General features: G+C 45.9%; 1 protein-coding gene across 18 annotated transcripts in view; it reads left to right on the top strand.

Moving 5' to 3' along the window:
- Positions 1 to 679: 679 nt before the first annotated feature.
- The window catches only part of SIPA1L3 (signal induced proliferation associated 1 like 3), a 309889-nt gene continuing 287875 nt past the window's right edge, over positions 680 to 22693 (top strand). For 7 of the 18 annotated variants that reach the window (XM_036346830.1, XM_036346829.1, XM_036346828.1 and 4 more), the window contains exon 1: positions 685 to 1343. The gene's annotated coding sequence lies outside the window, so the exon portion shown is untranslated. Of the gene's footprint in view, positions 1344 to 22693 lie in introns of all 18 variants that reach the window. The other 11 variants (XM_036346841.1, XM_036346840.1, XM_036346838.1 and 8 more) reach the window with 7 other exon arrangements.

Genomic DNA, 22693 nt, shown 5'->3' with positions numbered 1-22693 from the left:
TCAAGTCTTATTGATCATCTTCTTGGAAGGACGGATCGGGTGGGAAGGGTACTGACTGGGTTTATTTGACCAGAGGTCGTTGCAGTTCCAGCCAATTACCTCGGTAATCCCCTTATGGAGTAAAAGTAGCAACCCCCCAACCCCCTTTTTTTAAAGAGTCCAGATATTGATTACGTGAGCAAGTGTACTAAATTTGGAGGAAATTTCACAGGCCATAGGTACTCAACAAATACTAGTCTCTCTCAGAATGTATTTTCAACAAATGGACGGTAGAGAACAAGGCCTCCGGGCAGACCTCTGGGTGGTGTTCCTGAGGCTCCCCTCGAAGGCAAAGCTCTGGAGCTGCCTAAACGGGGGAAAGGCGACCACACTTGAGTCCCTCTCTACACGTTCGGGCGTACCGGCACTCCGGATGGCCGGGGAGGAGGCAGTGTCTGCCTCTTCAAGTTCGGGCCGCGCCTATTACCTGCGACAGGGCTCGTAATAAGGGACAGCTATGGCGTGTGAAGCGGCACACCTAGTAGCTCCTAGGTGAAGGACCAGACGTAGAAGGAGCGCCTGAGGACCGACCTTGGGGAATGCCTTGGGAGGACAAGGGTCGGCACAGCGGTTAGCCTTCCCACCTCGCGCCCGGCGAACTGACCCGGCCAGGGGAGTGAGCACGCTTGCGCACTGGCCCTCAGCCGTCAGTAAAAAGCCCGGCGCGAGATACCGCGCGCGCGCACTCGCTCTCGAAAGGCAAAAAAAGTCCTTCCCGCAGGGCCCGCGATCATTTAGACCGGAGTTGGCCGGCGAACACGCACAGATGTCCTTCGCCGCCGCTCCACTCTTTTGGGAGTCTAGCGCTGTGCTGTCCCCGCCTTTCCCCAGGCACACGTCCTCGGCGTAAGTACCTCGCGCCTAGCGGAGAGGGAGGGAGAAGGTCCGCGGAAAGGAAGGAGGCGGACGGGGCTGGAAGAAAGGGAAAAACCTCCCTCGCGAAGTGAGGAGCGTGGCAGCCGGGTTGGAATCTGCAGAAGATATGCCTCTATCCCTCACTCCGCTAGGGGCTGCGGAAGTGCTCTGAAGGTTGGCGCGGCGGGGAGGCGACAGGTGGACTACCATTCCCAGAAGGCGACGCGGTGCTGCGCCTACGCTCCCGCGGCACCTGCGCGCCAGGCGTTTTTCAGTTTGCTGCCGCCTAGGGCGAAACTACAGTTCCCAGGAGGCTCCGCGCGAAGCGGCTTGGAAGTGGGCAGCCTGGAAGTCACTCGGGCCACCGAAGCTGGCGGTATCTCTAGCGGACGGTGTGGGGTCGGACGCCGGGGTCGTGGGGCCCGCGAAGCGGGCAGCCGGACGCCCAGGTACGTGGCTCTAGGAGTAGGGGCGGCCTCACTTAAGGATGGCGGGGAATCGGTGTCTATTGGAGCGCGAGCGGGAGTGCTCTGAGGGCTGGCGGCCGGCCGGGTGTGGGCACCAGTTTTTGGGGCGGCGGCGACAGGACTCGCGTCCTCCGGACCTGGAAGGGCTCGTATCCGCATGGCCCAACTTTCTAGACGTGCTACCCGGCGCTGTGCGGAAGAGCATGAAGTGGGAGTCGGGGTGCAGTGGGTTCGCGTCCTGGCTCTGCCACTCCCCGGAGCTGCGATCTAGGGAAACCGTGCCGAACCTCAGTTTCCCCTTTCGGTAAAATGGGGGGAGAAGAGGATCTGCCCTTCGCTGGGAATCCTTTTGAGATGTTGAGATCTGGCGAGTAAAGCGTTTGGCACACAGAGGGCACTTATTAAGTGTTTGCGCTATTGTTAGCTCCGGAGAAATGGGGTGAAGGTGTTAGCAACCGCATAGGATTAGTTGAGGGCGTGCGTGTGAAAAGCGGAGTCCATAGTTAGCAGTCAATGCAGAGTTGGCTGAAATTATTTTGTTAAGAGCTTTGGTTTGGGAGGCAGAGAGACCCTAATTCACATTTAGGCTCTTCCATTTACCAGCAGTGCGACCTTGTGAACTGACTCCACCAATGTGTGCCCTGGTTTTCCGATCTATAAAATGGGGATTTTAATAGTCACCTCATAAAGTTGTTTTGAGGATGCAATGTGAATACCATGTGTAAAGTGCGTAGAGCAGCACCTGGCACATAGCGTTCACTAAATGGTCCCTTTTATTCAGCGTTTTTCCAGTGCCCCAGAGACATTTTGAGGTTTGGGCTCTGGCTATAGCCTTGGTCTCCCCATTGGGATAGATTCACAACTGGTCTAGTTTACTTCCTCTCCTGCAGCCTCATGTTCCTCATTTGTTATATCAGCTTCAGAGGGTTGTAAGGATTTGCTGAGGTTGTATTCTCTCACTAAGTAACAGCTCTTATGTAGAATAATTGTTTTTCTTCAGTGTTCTCCATCTGGTCCAGAGGCTGCCTGACTGTGGGCTGTGACATGACAGCGCTGAGCTCCTCCCCACATTCACTTCCAGCCTCAGTATCCCATCTGTGAAGTGGCAGTCATAGGACTTTTGAGCCAGGCTTGTTTTGATGATCTCAGGAGATAATGTTTAGTGTTAAGCACCGGGCCAGGTGCATAGTAAGCACTGAATGTATCTTGTTTTTCTTTTTCTTTTTAAAACATACATTTTATTGATTTTTTTACAGAGAGGAAGGGAGAGGGATAGAGAATTAGAAACATCGATGAGAGAGAAACATCGATCAGATGCCTCCTGCACAACCCCTACTGGGTATGTGCCCACAACCAAGGTACCTGCTCTTGACCTGAATTGAACCTGGGACCCTTCAGTCCGCAGGCCGAGGCTGTATCCACTGAGACAAACTGGTTAGGGCTATCTTGTTTTTCTTGATAGACCTTTGTTGCTGCTTCATTGGGCAGAGCAGAGACAAGGTTATTGCCCCCCTCTCCCCCATTTTTGTTCACTAAAGGTTAAATTGTGGAACATACTGCAGTATAAGGACCTGAGAAAAGATGGTGCTGACCTGCTATCAACAGCCTCCTGCTCATTCATACACTCTTCCCCGGAAGTCAGCACATTCATTCCAGTGTTTTATGACCATCCCAGTTCTGTCAGCACTTTGTTTCAAAATTATACTAGCCCACTGAGCTCCTTGATGCCTGTGTTTCCTTGATGTCCCCTGGTGACTTGTCCCTTGGGTACTATGAACTCAACATGTTCAGTCTAAACCTCTTCTCCCAGAACCAGTAGTCACCCTCTTGGCAAATGGGCCAACATTGACCCAATTGCCCAAGCCAGAAACTTGGAAGTTGCTCTTCTCTCCCAGCCTTCCCAGGTCTAATTGATTGGCAAGAAGGATTGAGCTGCCATTTCCAGGAAACATCATTTCTTTGGCCAACCTTGGTTTCCCATATCATGGACACTGAAAGTCCTTCTGGGCCACTGGTGGCCTTTTCCGATTAAGTTGAGTTGTTTCTTTGAAGTTACCAAAGATTAATGTATGTGCAACATTGTATTAGTGAGGAACAGAGAAGACAATATAGATTTGGCCAGGCTGCAATGGCAACAGGTGTGGTGTCAAGGCTTTGCTTTCAGGGGACCCACTTCTACAGTTTTAGCCTGGCAAAGCTTGTCTGAATTGTTCATTTCTTTCTAAAAAGTCATACCTTGTTAGCAAGTTAGAATATTCTGTATGGGAAGGTGGCCCTACTTAGTGTTTCAGGAGGCAGCACACTGAAAACAGACTGGGAAGGGAATTTATTAGATGCCCATTTAGGTTGAGCCTGTTGTCAGAGACCCATTATTGGGAACCCGTGGTTTCAATTAAATTTGTAATGGCCATCAAATTTACCTAAATGTTTTTTAATCTGAGGAAATAAAGCAGTGACATTTAAAAAATTTTTTGTTCTTAATTATTAGGGACAACACATGGTTTTTTAGCAATTTGTGGAATGGTCTAAGATTTAAACGTGAGCTTGTTTTTCAGACATTGCAGTTGTTAGGTAAGTAAAAAAATGGAATTTAGAAGTTCAGTAATTGGTGCCCTTTTTCTGTAAAGCAGATTTTGCTGATATATTTCAGAGGTTTAAAAAATGACCCAGGTTATGATAACAGCTTAACCTTGTTATGTGTTTAACTCACAAAATCTGAATTAATTTTTTTTTAATTTGCCAAATCATTTTATTTTCTTATTTATTTGGTTTGTTCTTTTTTGTTGTTAACCCTCACCTCAGCATATTTTTCCATTGATTTTTTTTTAGAGAGAGTGGAAGGGAGGGGGAGGGACAGAGAGAGAGAGAGAGAGAAACATTGATGTGAGAGAGACAGATTGATTGGTTGACTCCTACATGAGACCCAACCAGGGTTGGAGATCAGATTGAGCCTGCAACCGAGGTACATGCCCTTAACTGGAATCAAACCCAGGACCCTGTAGGCGCAGGTCGATGCTCTCTATCCACTGAGCCAAACCAGCTAGGATATGTGTTTGTGTTTTAATAAAAGAATTAAACAGTCATTTCCTTTAAGGTAAAGTGGTTGTTTTTAGCTTTCCATAAGACTGGTATTGCTCCTGTTTCTTAGGACTGCTCTGCTCATGGCCTTAATTTATGTGTGTGAGAATGGGTAGAATTTGACTTTTAAAAAGTTATGCAAAGAAATACATGCTCATTGTAATACTATGTCAAACAATACAGAGATGTATAAAGAAAATAATGGGTGCCACCCTCCACTCTAATTTCCCTCCTTCAGGGATAGCCCTTCATTCCAACAGCAAGTATTTATTAAGTGTTTATTGTTTGGGTTTGGAGATTTAGTAGTGAACAAAATGGATATGCATTCTGCCCTTGGGGATTTGGGTGAATTCGCTCTCCTTATTCTGTGCTTAAAGGGATGTATATGTGCATTATTGATTGTCTGCTTCTTCTACCTCTCACTCCCAAAAAGGAGGGTGGGGTCAAGTCACATATATTTGTAACTTGAGTTTTTCGATTACTGACCGGGCATCTCCCTTAGTCGGGTTACACACAGACCCGACTCATTCTTTTAACTGCTAGACTCATGTTCTTCTCACTATGGAGAGACCATGCTTTATTCCACCCTTCTTCTATTGCTGGACATTTAGGTTGTTCGGGGGATTTTACTTTCATAAACACATCCATTGAGCATCCTGGTACATAGGCAGTGTAGCATAGTGGTTAAAAGCATAAACTCTAGTCAGGGAACAAGACAGGCAAACTCTTTGCTCTCCTAGGGTTTATATTCTAGCGAGGGAGACAAAATAAGGTAATTTCAGATGGTTTTAAGTATAGTGGGTGAAATGAGAGGGGGAGGGTCTAGTCCAGTGATGGCGAACCTTTTGAGCTCGGCGTGTCAGCATTTTGAAAAACCCTAATTAACTCTGGTGCCGTGTCACATATAGAAATTTTTTGGTATTTGCAACCATAGTAAAACAAAGACATATTTTTGATATTTGTTTTATATATTTAAATGCCATTTAACAAAGAAAAATCAACCAAAAAAATGAGTTCACGTGTCACCTCTGACACGCGTGTCATAGGTTCGCCATCATTGGTCTAGAGCATGGATGATGGGGCAAAGCTTGTGGTGAGGAAGGGATGGTTACTTCAGCTTGGATGGTCAGGGAAGGCACATGAGCTGAGAGACTGGAATGAACCAAGAGCTGGGGGCGGAACATTTCAGGCAGAGGGAGCAACAAGTGCAAAGGCAGAGAGATAGAAATGAGTTTGCTGCGAAAACAGTGTTACTGTGGCTGGAGAAGAGCAAATTCCTGTTTTTCAAGTTCGTACTACTATAATTTTGTAAAATAATGATAACAAAAGCATCTAACGTTACCTAATGCATACTCTGTAGTAGTCATTTTTCTAAGCATTCACGCTTTTCCTCAGTTAGTTCTCAGGAGTCAATGAAGTAGGTAAGTATATGGATCTTGCTTTACAAGTGAGGAAGCTGACTCCAGACTCCTTCACACTCATGCCTGATCCCTCTCTTCCCAGGCCCTCTCCAATAGGCTGAGACAAGTTTAGGAAGTGGAAGGAGCATTTCCTCTACATGTTGTTTGACACCTGTAGGCTATATCTAGTACCTAACTTGTGGCAGCAGGAATGGTTTGAGCGTTGTTTCCTCTGACAATAAGACACAGTGGGGTCAATTTCTGTTGGAATGTTTGGTTGCTTCAAAACTGTAGGCCTGCAGCAGAGCTTATCCTCAAAACAAGGTTGATTGCTTGGCTACTGCACCAGACATAGGTTAACAGGAAACAGGGCAGGTGTCAAAGGAGAGTTAATAAGGTAAATGCTCCATTTGGGTGAGATTTGCAAGGTAACTTGGGCTGGCAGGGGAAAGAGTGTTTGAAAGTTCTGAGCCAGCAATTCAAGTGGTGGTGTGGCCCAGGACCTTGCTTTAGCCACCATGACTGGGTCCATTTTGATTTGGTGTATCCTGGGTCTTAGAGGTTGTTAAATATTTTGAATGGAGCAGGCCTGGTTAGATGTGAAGCAGCAGGTACTTTTAAGACCAGGATATAAGTACGAAGAGCCTCTTTCATCCAGCTGTGTAGGAAGCATTTTTTTCTACCTAGCCTGTGTGCCAGGCACCATGCTGGACACTGACAGTATGAAGGTGAATAAGACACTGGTAGGGATTGTGGGAATGCTGTCCACTAGAAATATAGTGCTAGCCACTGAAGCAGACATAATTTAAAATTTTATAGTGGCCACATTTTTAAAAAGTCAAAAGAAACAGAGGAAATTAATTTTAATGATGTATTTTATTTAGTTTAAAAGGTTATCATTTCAACATGTAATCAATGTAAAGATTATTGATATACTTTACATTCTTTTTTTCCATATGAAGTCTTCAAAACATAGTGCACTTTACACTTTCAGTACATTTCCTTTCTCCTTGGCCACATTTCAGTTGCTCATGTATTGGACAGTGTGGGCTTAGGGAGTGAGAGAGACACACATAAATCAAGGGTGGTAGTTCACAATGATAGATCAAATATGTCATCCCTGTTTTATATTGGTGAGTAAGGGCAGATGAGTGATGAAAAGCATATTTATTGTAGGCAGATATAGCTAACCTCACAGCTGCTGCCCACCAGAGGTGCCTTACAGCCTGGCACTGTTCTTAGTGCTTGGGGAGTGTGCCGTGTTCTGAGGTGGCAGATACTGTACAGATAGGGAAATTGAGGTATGGTGATGAGGAGTCCCTTGCTCAAGGTTAGGCAGAATTTGAACTCCGGTCCAGAGACCATACTGTTGTATGTGTTGCAACAACCTTCCTCATGCCGCAACCCTTTAATACAGTTCCTCATGTTGTGGTGACCCCCAACCATAAAATTATTTTCGTTGCTACTTCATAACTGTAATTTTGTTACTGTTATGAATCGTAATGTAAATATCTGATATGCAGGACGTATTTTCTTTTTATATTTTTATTGATTTCAGAGAGGAAGGGAGAGGGAGAGATAGATAGAAACATCAATGATGAGAGAGAATCATTGATTGGCTGCCTCCTGCATGCCCCCTACTGGGGATCGAGCCCGAAACACAGGTATGTGCCCTTGACCGGAATCGAACCTGGGACCTTTCAGTTCATAGGCCAACGCTCTATCCACTGAGCCAAACCAGTTAGGGCAGGATATATTTTCATTGTTACAAATTGAACATAATTAAAGCATAGTGATTAATCACGAAAACAATATATAATTATATATGTGTTTTCCGATGGTCTTAGGCGACCCCTGTGAAAGGGTCGTTCGACCCCCAAAGGGGTCGCGACCCACAGGTTGAGAACCGCTGCACTAGATGGTGTTTGTGGGGGATGGGGTTTGTGTTTTGTTCAATGAAAACCATAGGAAGGACTCACAGCCCAAAATGAATTCCCAGAGTTTGTTAACATCAATCCTCGAGTCTATGTTGGTGCTGGTTTAGACTTGAGCAACTGCTAGGGTCACTCCTCAAGTTGAGCTCTAGGTTTTGTTTGAAATAGGTCTTACTTCCCAGGACAGAGTATAGTTTTGGGGGACTGGGAGGAGGGTGGGCAGCAAGAATGAGGGAGACCAGCCTATTGAAAGCTTATTTCTAAATGGCTTCTTTGGGTGTGAAGCCTATTTTCTCTTTTTGTCTGCTAACTCTGTCTCTCACAGCTGTAGCCTCCTGTGGAAGCTGAATGGCATTTTCCTGTGAGCTCAGCAATAGCAGGGCTTACTCTGCTTATGAATCTTGCCTCTGCTCTGATCCAATGAGGCATTGCTGGGTGGGGACATGGGGAGAGGGATGACACAGTATTTTCCTCTGTCAACTCTATGGGAGTCATAGTTCTAGACTTTTAGTTACTTTCTTGGCTCAGGGTTCCCCATCTCAGAGGCAGGATGAATCTGAGCCTTCTCCCCAAACAAGGCAGGTGCTGGAAGATTCTGAGTCTGTTTATGTCCCCAGGTGGTGACCGAGTGCCAATCCCTGTCCACGGGTTGTGATTCACAAGGTTTTTAACCTTCTTACCACTCTATCTCCTACTGTTGGACAATACTTGGCATGTAAAAGATGCTTGGTAAGTGTCTGTTGGCTGAATTAATGATACTAACTAGCATTCACTGAGCTCTTGGTGTGTACAAGGCACTTCTATACCTGCTTTTTGCGTAATATCTCTTTTAATCTTAATAACTACTCCATGGGGTAGATACTGTTATTATTCCCATTTCCCATCTAAGGATACTGAAGTCCTGAGACTCAGTGCATGTCACAATGGTTGTGAGTGTCTAAGCCAGAATTCAAATGCAAGCCAATGGCTCCAGAGTCTGCAATCTCTCCATGGATGGACATATGGATGAATAGGATAGGCAAGCAGGACCATACTGACTAGTACCACTCTGGGCACCAGCTTTTTTTATGATTCAGGAATCTGCACTTCCCCCTTTCTTTAAAATAATAAAAATGAACTGGATATTTGATATTATGAAGGAATTCTTGTTAATTTTTTAGATATGATAATGATGCTGTGGTTCTCCTTAAGAAAAACAACCTTATCTTTTAAGACATACCTCTGAAATACCTATGAACTGTTACGATGTCTGGGATTTGTTCAAAATAATATGGATAGGCAAGGAGTGGAGGGGACAGTGTACAGTTAAATAAAGAGGAAGTAAGATTGGCCATAAGTTGGTAACTGTTAAATATGGCCAGTAGAGGTTTATTATACTCTTCCTTTCCCCTTTGTGTGTTTGAATGGCTTATCATGAAAAATTAGAAACAAGTACCACAAATTTCACTCATCATTTGTATGTTTCAATCCCAAGTGTATGGTGAGGGAATTCACTGCCTCTGCTCAGTCTATTTGTCCAACAAAAACAGTGTGGCCCAGCCAGCGTGGCTCAGTGATTGGGCGTTGACCTATGAACCAGGAGGTCAGGGTTTGATTTTTGGTTAGGGCATATTTCTGGGTTGCAGGCTTGATCCGCAGTGTGGGGTGTACAGGAGGCAGCCAATCAATGATTCTCCATCATTGATGTTTCTATCTCTCTCCCTCTCCGTTCCTCTCTCAAATCAATAAAAATATGTTTTTAAAAATCACAAACAAAAAACAGTGTGTTTTTTTCTTCTTCGTGAAACAAGTCAATACTTGGCCCAAGGCTTCAGAAATACTTTGGTAAAGTAGCATCTGATAATATTGAGGACATCTGCGAGGCTCCATTGGCCACGTGCTTCCCTATTACTCTGAGTAACGGCCACAGTGGCATTGGCCCTCTGAGTCCGTTTGCTGAGAGCCTCTTCCGAAAGATCTCTTTCCCTCCAGCACCTGACCATGGGGCCCCTCCTACATTTTTTTTCAAGGACAAGTTCCAACAAGATCCTCATATCCTCTTCCATCCTACCCTCAGGACAGACATGCACAGACCCTTCCACTGATGGGGCTTTGTTAAGGCCCCACAACAGAACCAGAAACCAGCTTTTGATTTGCCTCCAGCACTGCAGTGAGAGGCAGGGAAAGTGGCCCCTTTCCTTCTGACACTTGACAGCAGAAGGAAAGGGGCAAGATGCAGCTTGTGCCTTGGACTTGATGATAATTTCACATCAAGCCAGTAATTATAACTTCTTTACAACAGATACACACACACACCCCTTCACATCGACTAAAGACTCCTATTGCATTTGTTCTTTTGGGGTCTATAAATTAACAGCAAATAAATGTGTGGCAGAGACCCTTGTGTGGAAGGGGCAGGAAAAGAGTGCACCTTTGGGGGTTTCTGCATATTGTTTTTTGCCAAGTAGGTAGAAATGGTTAATGGTAGCAGTAGCTCCACCCCTGTTTCTGTACATCACGTTCTTGGAGGAAAGCAGGGGAAGTCCTGTAGACCCACTGGCCTTCTCTAAGACTTTGCCCCTGGCACCCTGTTCAGTTCTGTCCTTTTTTCTTTCAAGGGCCTTGAGGTGAGCCCAGAGTGGAGAGAATGTTAGGAGCACTGTCACCTGTTTTAGCAGCTTGAATTTTTTTCAGAGTTTCCACTTTGGAGCGCATGTGTTGGATCTGAGGTTAACAAACTCCGAATACTGACATTGCATCTGATTTTTAAACTTATTCAACAGGTATCCACTGAGCTGAGCACTCTTCTAGATACTAGGGCTATAGCAGTGAGCAAGGCATAAAATGCTTCTTTGAATGGAACTCTTATTTAAGTGGGGGATTCAGACAGTACACAAGATAAGATGTATGCTGTGTTAGGTGGTTATAAGTACTAAGTGGAAGAAATGAAGTAGGGAAAGGAGATATGAGATATTGAGGTGGAGGGTGTTAACATTTTAGGCCATCCCTGGCCTCCCTGGGAAGGTGACTTGAGTACAGATAGGCCTGAGCGAGGTGAGACTGTGTAAGCAGCAAGGGTGTCTAGGCAGAGGGAGGAGCCAGTGCAAAGGCCCTAAGACCAATGGCCTGGTAAGAAATAGGAGCTTACAAGGAGGACTGTGCTACTGGAGCAAAGTAAAGGAGGAGAGAGTAGGAGGGGATGGGGACAGAGACGTGACAGCTTTGCAGATGATGTAGGATTCATTATAGGTTTGTTTTTTCCTCTGATAGAAATAGGAAGATATTGTGGGGTTGATTAATTTGTTAAATTTTGAATAGTGACCACAGATACATGGAACCAAAGGAACAAAAATAAGGCACCCAGTTCCCTTCCCCAGAGACACCACTATCCCAGTTTCTTACTGGTGACCAGTTCCTTGACATTACATTATTTGAGTGAATTTCCTGGCTTATGTTAGTTAAACCATGTAAAATTACCTTTTTGTGGGTCAAAAATGGTTAAATGTTGGTAATTTTATGAGGTTCAGCCTAATAACTCCCTTTTGGGAGCCCAAGGAAGCTTACCAATCCTTTCTTGCCCCAAGGGTGGTGGCCAGAGTTGGGGACATCCTCCCCTTTCTGCATCCTACACTTATCTTTCGGTGACTGGCTCAACAATGTCAGTGACACCAGTGCCCCACCTAAGGCCTCATGAACCTAGTGTTGCTGTTAAGCCTGACAAGAGGCTGCTGCTTCCTACTGGGACCTTACCTATGGGTGGCATTAGTCATTCTTTGGCTTTCTGCATCTTGTTACCACCAGTTTTGAAATCTCAGATAACTTCCAGAGGGAAGAGTATACCCTTGGACTCTTGCCGACATTCAGAATGACCTGTGTGACAGGAGTGCTCTCTTGGTTCAGGCAGAACTTGTGAGCACTGCAGATCAGTAACTAGCTAAAGTAGCCAGAAAAGTGCCCAGCCTGGAGTGTCCATGGGAGTACCTGCTGGCCCGTGGAAGCTCAAGCTGTGGGAGGAAGTCTGAGGAGTGATGATCTAGACTTGGGAGAAACGCCTTTAGCACCTCATATGTGTCACACCCTTATGCTGACCAGGAAGGCATATGTCTCTGGAAACCCAGAGCACTGGGCTGGGTCCAGGGGCCGCAAAAATAAACCTCAAGGAGTTAGGGATTCAGCTTTCCGCGTACTCAGTCAGAAAGTTGTGTCAGTTGGTATGCCTTTGGGTGCAAACAATAATAATAGCAATACATAAGTGATTTATATAACATCTGCTATATGCTAGCACTTCGCTAGGGCTTACCACGAAGTGATTCAATTAAGCTTCTCTATAACCCTATAAGATAAGCAGTCTTATTACCCCCATTTAAAAAAAATATTTTTATTTATTTCAGAGAGGAAGGGAGAGGGAGATAGAAAGATCAATGGTGAGAATCATTGACTAGCTGCCTCCTGTACGCCCCCCTACTGGGGATCAAGCCTGCAACCCAGGCATGTGCCCTTGACCAGAATTAAACGCGGGACCCTTCAGTCGCAGGCCAATGCTCTATCCACTGAGTCAAACTGGCTAGGGCATTCCCCACTTTTTTTTTTTTTTTAAAGTATTTTTATTGACTTCAGAGAGGAAGGGAGAGGGAGAGAGAAATAGTGATGAGAGGAAATCATTGATTGGGTGCCTTCTGCATGCCCCCCTTTGGGGATGAAAACCTGCAACCCGGGCATGTCCTGACTGGGAATGAAACCATAACCTTCTGATTCATAGGTCGTCACTCAACCACTGAGGCACACTGGCTGGGCTTATTAATCCTCTTTTTCAGATGAGACAACTAAATTTAAATAACTTGCCCAATGTCACACAACAAGAAAATGGTGGTGACATGATTTGGATCTAAGTAGTCTGACTCCGGAGGCCTCACTCTGAACTCTTCATCTCTGTGTGCTTCTGTAGTGGTTCTCAAACCTGAGCTCAAAGAATCCCCCGAATGGCTTTTTAAAACACAGAATGCCAGGCTTCACCCAGTTTCTGATTCAGTACATCTGGCTTAAGAATTTGTATTTCTAACAACTTTCTAGGTGATAATGGTACTCTTGGGCCTGGGAACAATTCTCAGAGAACCACTGATCTACTCTAATAGGAAACCCCAGCTGAAATTTGTCTGAAATAAGATTTATGAACTCATATAACAAAGAAACTTATAGGTAGGTAGCACCAGGGTTGACTAAGTTTCACAGTGCCTGTAGGCAAGCTCTCTCTGTTATACCACTCTGCCATCCTTCATGTGTCTCCTGTGCCTGTGTCCTCAGACTCCTCTCATGGCCATACAATGACTGCTACAGCTCCAGTCGTCAAATCCAGTAGCAGAAAGAGGGCATCTCTCACTCACTATGTGTCTCTTCCTAGGTGTTCTGCCTCCTATATTTTCCTTATAGCTCACTAGCCAGCATTGTGACACATGACCATGCCTGAGCAAATCATAGGCAAGGACCATTCAGGATTTCCTTTGTGGTTGGGGATGGAATTGTCCTCACCAGAAGCTCATGACTGCTCGGAGGAGAGTGGCTACAGGAATAAAATCACAGTACTATTTGGAAAAGAACTGGAAGAGGGGGATGGATATTGGGTAGGCAAACAACTGGATCTGCTGCAGAATTAGTGGAAGAAAGTGGGAACATAATACCCATCCACTTTTGTGTCATAATACTTATCAACTTTGTTTTGTAATTACCTGAATCAAGATATAGCTTTTTTGCTCTCCAATCTCATCAGTCTTTTGTCTGAAAATTCAGGTAGTCCCAAACTGAGTGACGAGGCAGCAGTGTGAGGGGCAGTGTGCGTGGTGTTTGAGAGTATTCACTCTGTTCAGAAACACCTGGATCTCACTCCCCTCTCTGCTCCTGACCAATTCCTGTGCAAGGTGTTTCTCTCAGAGGTTCAGCTTTCCCCTCTGAGGACTGCCTCATTGGATGGTTGTATAGATGAAGGGGAAGATAAAGGTTAAGTGTTTACCTCTGGTAGCTGGCACATGGGAAGTGCTCAAGAATGTGGCCTGCTATTAACATACAGTTGAACAACTAAGGGTTAGAACACCGCTCCCGCTACCCCCAGTCAAAAATCTGTGTAGAACTTTTGACTGCCCCCCAAATTTTACTGATAGCCTACTGTTGACCTTATTGATAACAGTTGGTTAACACATATTTGTATATGATATGTATTATATACTATAAACTTACAAAAAAATAGAGAAAAGAAACTTAAGAAAATTATAAGGGAGAGAGAATACATGTACAGTATTGAATGAGAAAAAAAAATCTACATGTAATTAGACCCACACAGTTCAAACCCATGTTCAAGAGTCAACTGTATTGTGTGAGTTACGTGCCAGTTGAGTCACCTCTGACTCTCGGTGACCCTGTGAATGAGTGATGTTCACAGAGTTCTGTCCTCACAGCTCTGCTCAGCTCCTGTAGACTCATGCTTGTGGCTTCTTTTATGAGTGAATCTATCTCATATTTGATCTTCCTCTTTTCCTGCTGTTGCTATTTTTTTCCAGCTTTATTATCTTTTCCAAAGAACCCTGCATTCTCATGATATGCCTGAGGTAGGACAGCTTCAGTTCTGTCATTTTTGTCTGTAGTGACATTTCAGGCTGAACTTGCTCCAGGGCCCATCATCTTTCTAGTGATAGTGATCCAGGGCATCCGTAGAGCTCTCTTCTGACACTATTTCAAATGAATCATTTTTTTCCCTATCACTTTCTTCCTGTCCAACTTTCACATCTATGTATAGTAATTGGAAATACAAGGGTGTATGTGATCTTAACTTTGGTCTTTAATGAAACATCTTTGCTCTTAGTGACCTTTCCTAATTCTTTCATTGCTGCCCTTCCGAGTTTCAGCTTTCTCTTGAGTTCTTAGCTGCAGTCTCCATTTTAATTGATGACTGAGCCAAGATAAGCAAAATCTTTAACAATTTCAGTGTCTTCATTGTCTGTGTTAAAGTTGTGTACTTCTTTGATCATGATATTTTGTCTTCTTGATGATCAACTGCAGTCCTGCTTTGGTACTTTCTTCTTTTGCTTTCATCAGAAGTCATTTCAAATCATTGCTACTTTCTGCCAATAGAATAGTGTCATCTTCAAATTATAGGTTATTGATATTTCTTCTATCAATTTTTACTTCTTCTGAGTTTAACCCAGTTTATTAATATACTAAATGACTTATTAATTGAATAATTAAATATTTTATAATCCTGCTTTCCCTTCCCAACAACCTATGAAAGTGACCATCTATATTGCAGACTGACATTCCTGTGGATGTCTGTTGCTACTACTTATAGATACAGTGTAAAGCTGTTTTTTGCCTTGTAAGACTACAGAGGGACTCAGGAATGGAGCATGTGCTCTGGAGCCAGATCACCTGGATGCAAATCCTGGCTCCATTTGGCTCCCTGTGTGACCTCAGGCAAGCCACTTAGCCTTGCAATGTTTGTTTCCAAGGTGGAGTTGCTAGTGGTACTGCCCTGTTAGGCTGTTGAGAAGATTCAGTGCATTAAAGCTGGTAAAGGGCTTAGAATACTGCAGTGCCTGGCCCACAATGAGCATGTCATCCAGACACTGTTTGCTGTTCTGTCACTGTTTTGTGCCAGTGTGTTCACGAACTGCTGTAAGCTACCTGAGAGCAGGGTCTGTATGGTTTTTGTTTACCACTCTGTCTTAGTGTCTGACTCAAAATAAGGATGCATATATATTTTTTGTGGCAATATTCTTAATTTGTTTCTGTTCAGCTGTCCAGAATTTATTTTATTTTTTTAGTCCTCACCTGAAGATATTTTTTCCACTGACTTAAATATATATATATGTATGTGTGTGTGTGTGTATATGTGTGTATATATATATATATATATATATATATATATATATATATATATATACACTAGAGGCCCAGTGCACAAAAATTTGTGCACTCGTTGCGGGGGAGGTCCCTCAGCCCGGCCTGTGCCCTCTCGCAGTCTGGGACCCCTCGGGGGATGACCACTTGCTGGCTTAGGCCTGCTCCCCAGGGGATTGGGCCTAAGATGGCAATCAGACATCCCTCTGGCAGCCAGGGAGCCCTCGGGGGATGTCCACTTGCCAATGGGGAGCAGACCTAAGCTGCAGTCAGACATCCTTAGCGCTGCTGAGGAGGCAGGAGAGGCTCTCACCACCACCGCTGTACTGGCAGCCATCAGCCTGGCTTGTGGCTGAGCAGAGCTCCCCCATGTGAGAGCCCCCTGACCACCAGAGGGCAGCTCCTGCATTGAGCATCTGCCCCCTGGTGGTCAGTGTGTGTCATAGTGACCAGTCATTCCCAGTTGTTCTGCTGTTAGGGTCAGTTTGCATATTACCCTTTTACTATATAGGACAGAGGCCTGGTGCACGGGTGGGGGCTAGCTGGTTTGCCCTGAAGGGTGTCCCGGATCAGGGTTGGGGGTCCCGCTTGGGTGCCTGGCCAGCCTGGATGAGGGGCTGATGGCTGTTTGCAGCTGGTCGCACCCCCTTCAGGGTGAGGTTCCCCACTGGGGTGCCTGGCCAGTCTGGGTGAGGGGCTGAGGGCCGTTTTCAGGCTGGCGGGTGACTGAAGCTCCCAACCTCTCCTTTTTTTCTTTTCTTTTCTTTTCTTTTTTATTCTGGGATTTATTTACCTTCTATGGCTGTCACTGGAACTGAGAACCAGCTTTAGCTCTGAGGCCCGGCTCCAGCTCTGAGGTCTCGGCTGCTGAAAGCAGGTATCTGGGGTTTGTTTAGCTTCTATAATTGAAACACTGTTGCAGCTCCAGCTCTGAGGCCCGGCTGGGTGAAAGCAGGTATCTGGGGTTTGTTTAGCTTCTATAATTGCAACATAGTTGCTTAGAGTGCAGCTCAGAGCCCAGCCGTGGCAGGCGGGGAACCTTGGCTTCCTCCATTGCCGGGGCAACCAAGCCTCATGTTCGCTTCAGCTGCGTGGCTGCCAGCCGCCATCTTGGTTGGCAGTTAATTTGCATATCGCCCTGATTAGCCAATGGGAAGCGTATCAGAGGTACGGTTAATTACCCTATTTGTCTATTATTAGATAGGATATATATGTATATGTATATGTATATGTATATGTATATGTATATGTATATGTATATGTATATATTTATGTCAGGGAGCGGGAGATAGAAACATCAATGATGAGAGAAAACCATTGATTGGCTGCCTCCTGCAAGTCCCACACTGGGGATCAAGCCCATAACTTGGGCATATGCCCTGACCAGGAATCAAACCGTGATCTCCTGGTTCATGGGTTGCTGCTCAACCACTGAGCCAACCAGGCTGGGCTCCATTGACTTTTTAGAGAGAGTAGAAGGGAGGTAGAAGAGGGAGAGAGAGAGAGAGAGAGAGAGAGAGAGAGAGAGAGAGAGAGAGAGAATGAGAATGAATCAGAGACAGAAACATCTATTGGTTGCCTGCTGCATGTGCCCCAACTGGGGCTGGGGATTAAACCTGCAACCAGAATGTGTACCCTAGACTAGAAATCGAATGCTCAACCCTTCAGTCTGTGGACTGATGCTCTGACCACTGAACAACTGGCCAGAGCAGCAGTCCAGAATTAAAAATCCATGACCATGATTACCCCCATTTTGAAGGTATCAGCTGAACCTGATTGAATGTGAGGTCAGCATTTAATAATTGCAGCTGGTAGTTATTGAGCATTTTTGTGGGTTGGGGCTAAGTGTTCACCATAAAGATTTCACTGATCTCTCACACTCATTCCATATTATAGATAAGGAAAGAGGCCCAGGGAGAGGATTGGTCTCTCTTAAGAGGAGATCTCGTGCAGTGGGTAAGAACTAAAAACCAAGAGTTGTTTCACCACTTCTTGCTGTGTGATTTTTTTCTGGCCTGTGATTTTTCTGTTCCAGTACTTTCTCATCTGTAAAATAGAAATTATAATAGCACCTACTTAGAGGGCAGCTCTGAGGACTAGGGGAGAGAATTCCTATGAAGTGCTTAGAATAATACCTTGTGCCGTGAAGCTCTAGGGTTTTGATGGTTATTATTAGGCTCAGCCCTTCAGTTGTTCTTGCAGAGCTAGCCAGAGAGTCCAGCAGCAATGCTTAATCATTAAGTTGTGTTGTTGCCTCTTCTAGCTAGCTCCCTCTCTGCACAGGGAAAGAAGTCCATCTTTGGATTGTGAGATTATGAATGAAGCGGGCAGGAACAAGCCCAGGGCAAGGGGCATACTGTGGGCACAGATCCAGCCCTTGCTCGGTTAGAGAACAGGTGGCTTATTTCCTGGAGTGGAGGTAACAGGCTAGCCTCAGACCAGGTGTCTTATGAGTAAGGAGTCCTTTTATTTCCCTCTCCCAAATGGATCGTTGGCAAAACAGTCCTCTCTGGTAACATGTCTGTTCACAAAGACCAGCCAGCCATCTCTTGGGGAACTCCAGTGGTTGGCGTGTTCTTGTGGCTGTTGAATAAGTCGCTGTTAAGAGCTGGCACGACAGGTTCCCGTTTCCGCATTCCAAACATGCAAGTGGCTGGGGGAGGCAGCTTGCAGAGCTCAAGCAGGTGAACTTTGCCTGGAGAAGACCCTGCAGGACCCACAAGAGCCTAGAGTTCCCCTTACAGTCACCTGCCTACTTTGTGATCAGGGTTATGTTCGGGACATCTTTTAGGTGAGTCATGTTTGTTAAGTTTGGTAGTGACTTGTAGAGTAGAGAAAGTAAATATTGCTTCTCCTTTTCGGGAACTAGACTGGTGGTTTCTTTGTCTTCCTTTTTTTCCCTCCTGCCTCTTTCATGAAATATTTACCTGTCTGCTCCAAACTATGAAGAAAGGGTGGGTGGAGTATTGAGGGAGTGAGGAGGAAATGTACGACATTTCTCCCTGGAGAAGGAATGAGTCAGTGTTGAGCTCCTGTGGAATGCAAACTTCTGTGCCATGTGCTATGGTGCATCCCATTCTAGTACAGAAAGGCTCACCTGTGGTCTCAGGTGAGCTCCTTTCCCTCTCTGGACCTGTTTCCTCATCTGATGAAATGGGGAAAAGGAGCAGTACACACTCACCTTTCTCGTATATGTAAAGTGTTCACACCCTGGCCATGGAGTGGTGCTCAGTGTCAGCTATCCCTGTGCCCTCACCCCAACCACCAGGCCCCCAAATCCCATGTATGATCTTATCTCAGACATCTCAACTGCCGCTGGCTATACTTCAGCTATACTGGTCTCTTGCTGCTCCTCCCTCAGGGCCTTTGCCCTGCCTATTCCCTTTGTCTAGAACACTTGCCCCAGTATCCCCAAAGCTCCCTCCCCCTTCAGGTCTCTGCTCACATGTTACCTTTTCATTGAGGCCTCTGTCCTTAAATAGCACCTTCTTCATCGCTCTCTACCTCTTTACTCCACTTTATTTTTCTTTTAATCCTCACCCAAGGACATACTTATTAATTTGTGTGTGTGTGTGTGTGTGTGTGTGTGTGTGTGTGTGTGAGAGAGAGAGAGAGAGAGAGAGAAAGAGAGAGAGAGAGAGAGAGAGAGAGAGAGAGAGAAACATCAGTGTGAGAGAGAAACATCAATTGGTTGCCTTCCCATACCTACCCCAACTGGGGAACAAACCAGCAACCTAGGTATGTGCCCTGATCAGGATTTGTATCTGCAGCCTTTCAGTGTATGGGATGATACTCCAACCAACTGAGCCACACTGGGTAGGGCTGCTTTATTTTTCTTTATGGCATTTATTCCTACTTGACATGTATTTATTATCTGTCCCCCGATCCCCACCTCTAATTGTAGGCTCCATGAAAGCACAGGAATCTGTCTCTATCCTTGTCTCTACCAGTTCCTGGCATGTGGTGGGTGTGGGATAAATTATTTTATGAATGAATTTATGATATCAGGTGCAAGTGTAACCTTGTCCAAGGATGGGTGCTTGTCTCCATTTGGGGTTTTAGTAGAATGTCAGCATATCCACAAACATGTGGCTGTGAGGGAGGTGGCATGCACACACCTTCTCCTTGGTCTCCCAGCGAGTTCTTGGGCCTGCCTGAAGCCTCCAACCTTCTGGCTTCCTGTCCCTCAGCCCATTCGATCTGCATAGTCCAGCCCTACTCATCTGAACAGCCTGGGTGCATATGGCATGGAACAGACGGCCTTGGTGCTAGTGAGTGTAGAGGGTGTGTGCGTGTTTATTAGGTGGGGAAGGCTTTGTTGGAGATACCACCCATACACATACACCCCCCTGTATATGGAAAGCCGACTTCATCACTAGGTTTTGCTCAGTCTTCCTGTGGTAGGGAGGTCAGGGAATGCCTTGGAAATAGGAATTAGCTGGCCAGGCAAAGTTTATCGGTCTTCCCTGTTTTTGTAGGGAATAATTCTTGTTCTGGGACTGAACAGGTTTTAAGTAAATGGTGAGCTTGAAGAGTCTTGCTGTGTAATAGCTGACACCTCCTCAGCAGTTTTCTGGCTCCCAGTGTCAGTGATTGATTCTGTAAGAATATCCTGAAATGGCTTCCCCAAGCTCAATGGAACAAGGTCAGTGGCTCTCTGGGATCTCTCCTAATAGCATGAAACTGAGGTTCGTGTATCATACATTATGACACCTGGGGGCCTGCTGCTACTTGAGAAATGTGCAGAGAATTAGAGGAGGTGCCTTTGAGTTCCAAGTACAATAGTTTTGGAGACTCTCCTGGGAGTTCATTGTACATAATTCTCAAGTATCAGCACTGACTAAACTCTGGACACAATATTTATCTTCTTGGGGCCTCAGTTTCCTTATCTGGAAAATGGGAATAATTAATAGTACCTGCATTAAATGAGAAGTTAAAATGAGATCAGGTGTGACCTAATTAGAACTGTGTCTAGTGCATAGAAAACACTCAATAAAAGGGGATGATAATTTTTTTTAATTGATTGATTTTAGAGAGAAAGGAAGGAAGGGAGAGGGAGTGAGAAAGAGATTGATTAGGTTTTTGTTTTTTTTTTAGATATTTATGCATTAATTGGTTGTTCTGGTATGTACCCTGACCAGGGATCAAACTCATAATCTTGCCATATTGGAACGACACTCTTAATCAACTGAGATATCCAGCCAGGGCCTGATAATTATTTTTATAAATTGATTTCAGGTCCCTTTTTAATTTTTCAGTCCTTTTAATATATATACACACACACACACACACACACACACACACACACACACACACACTAGTGGCCCAGTGCACGAAATTCGTGCACATTAAAAGGGAATTAATTAGAGGAAATAGTTTAATATTGCTATTTTGCCCTTTCTCTATAATAGAAACGTCAGAGATGAAAGAAAATTAGTAAAATGCATATGAAAATCTTCCTCCTGTCAGAGTCTGGGGTGCACCACAGGACTCAGAGTCAAGACCCCTCCCAACCACATGCACCTCAAAATCGAGACCCAGACCTGGCAACCCCCCCCCCCCCCCCGATTGGGCTAAATCCAGACCCAGCCAGTCCCACCCTTGCAAGCCCCGCTGGGTGGAGGGTGCAGTCTCAGGTCCCCTGGCCCAGTGCCGGGGCAGGGGGTGCAGCCTGAGGTCCCCCAGCCTGGGCCGAAGCAGGGGGCACGGCCTCACGTCCCCTGGCCTGGTGCCGGGGCTGGGGGAGCAGCCTGAGGTCCCCTCTCAAGCCCTGCCAGGTGGGGGGCATGACCTGAGATCCCCTGTCAAGCCCTGCTGGGTGGGGGGCACAGCCTGGGGTTCCCCAACCTGGTGTGGGGACCGGGGGTACAACCTGAGGTCCCCTGTTAAGCCCTGCTGGGTGGGGGGCACAGCCTGAGGTCCCCTCGCCTGGCGCCAGGGTGGGGGGCGTGGCCTAAGATTCCCTGTCAAGCCCCATGGGGGTGGAGAGGAGCGCAGCCTCAGGTCCCTGCTGGTTGCTCATTAAGGCTCGTTGAAGGTACTCAGCCTCAGCTTTGGGCACCGCCATCTTTGTGGCGGAGTGATGGTCAATTTGCATATTCCCGCTTTATTATATGGGATGTCCTACTAGAGACCTGGTGCACAAAATTTGTGCACTCGGGCAAGGGGCGGGCATCCCCTCAGCCCGGCCTGCACCCTCTCACAGTCTGGGAGCTCTCAGGGAATGTCCGACCGACGGCTTAGGCCCGCTTCCCTGTGGGAAGCGGGCCTAAGCCAGCAGACAGACATCCTTAGTGCTGCTACGAAGGTGGGAAAGGCTCCCACCACCGCTGCTGCAATCCCCAGCCATGAGCCTGGCTTCTGGCTGAGTGGCACTCCCCCGGTGGGAGATCAGTAACCACCAGGGGGCAGCTCCTGCATTGAATGGCATAGTGATAAGCAGGCCATAGGTGCACTCTTATCAGGGACCTGGGTGGTCAGTGTGCATCATAGCTACCGGTCATTCCACTGTTCGGTTGATTTGCATATTAGCCTTTTATTATTTAGGATATAATAAAAGTGTAGTATACAAATTGTCCCCTTGACTGGGAGTTGTATGGGAGTTCAACCAGGGGATGGGGCCAGCAAGGAGAAGGAAGGGAGGCCCTGGCAGTGGCAGGAGGTCAGGGGAAGGGAGGGAGTACCTGGTCAGCAGCCAGCAGCCGCTAGAGACCCTTCCAGTGCATGAATTTCATGCACTGGGCCTCTAGTATAGATCTAAAGCTCTTGGCGCCAATCGCATGTGTGTTTTTCCATCTGTCGTCAGTCGTGAATTTGCTTGACACTTCTATTATAGAGAAAGGGCGAATAGCGATATTAAAATAGTCTAATTAATTTCCTTTCAGTGTGCACAAATTTGTGCACTGGGCCTCTAGTTGTATATAAAACAAAATGACAATGGTCTAAGCAAGACAGAAATTTATTTCTCTCTCACACACATGACCCCAGTGATAAGCAGGCCATGGCTGCACTCTTATCAGAGACCCGGGTTACTTCTCCCCTTTTGCTCCACCATGGC

This window comes from Myotis myotis, unplaced genomic scaffold, assembly GCF_014108235.1.
Source record: "Myotis myotis isolate mMyoMyo1 unplaced genomic scaffold, mMyoMyo1.p scaffold_m19_p_19, whole genome shotgun sequence".
In the NCBI taxonomy this organism is placed as follows: Eukaryota; Metazoa; Chordata; class Mammalia; order Chiroptera; family Vespertilionidae; genus Myotis; species Myotis myotis.
The sequence above is the reverse complement of the archived record's forward strand: the minus strand, read 5'-3'. Positions and strand labels throughout refer to the sequence as shown.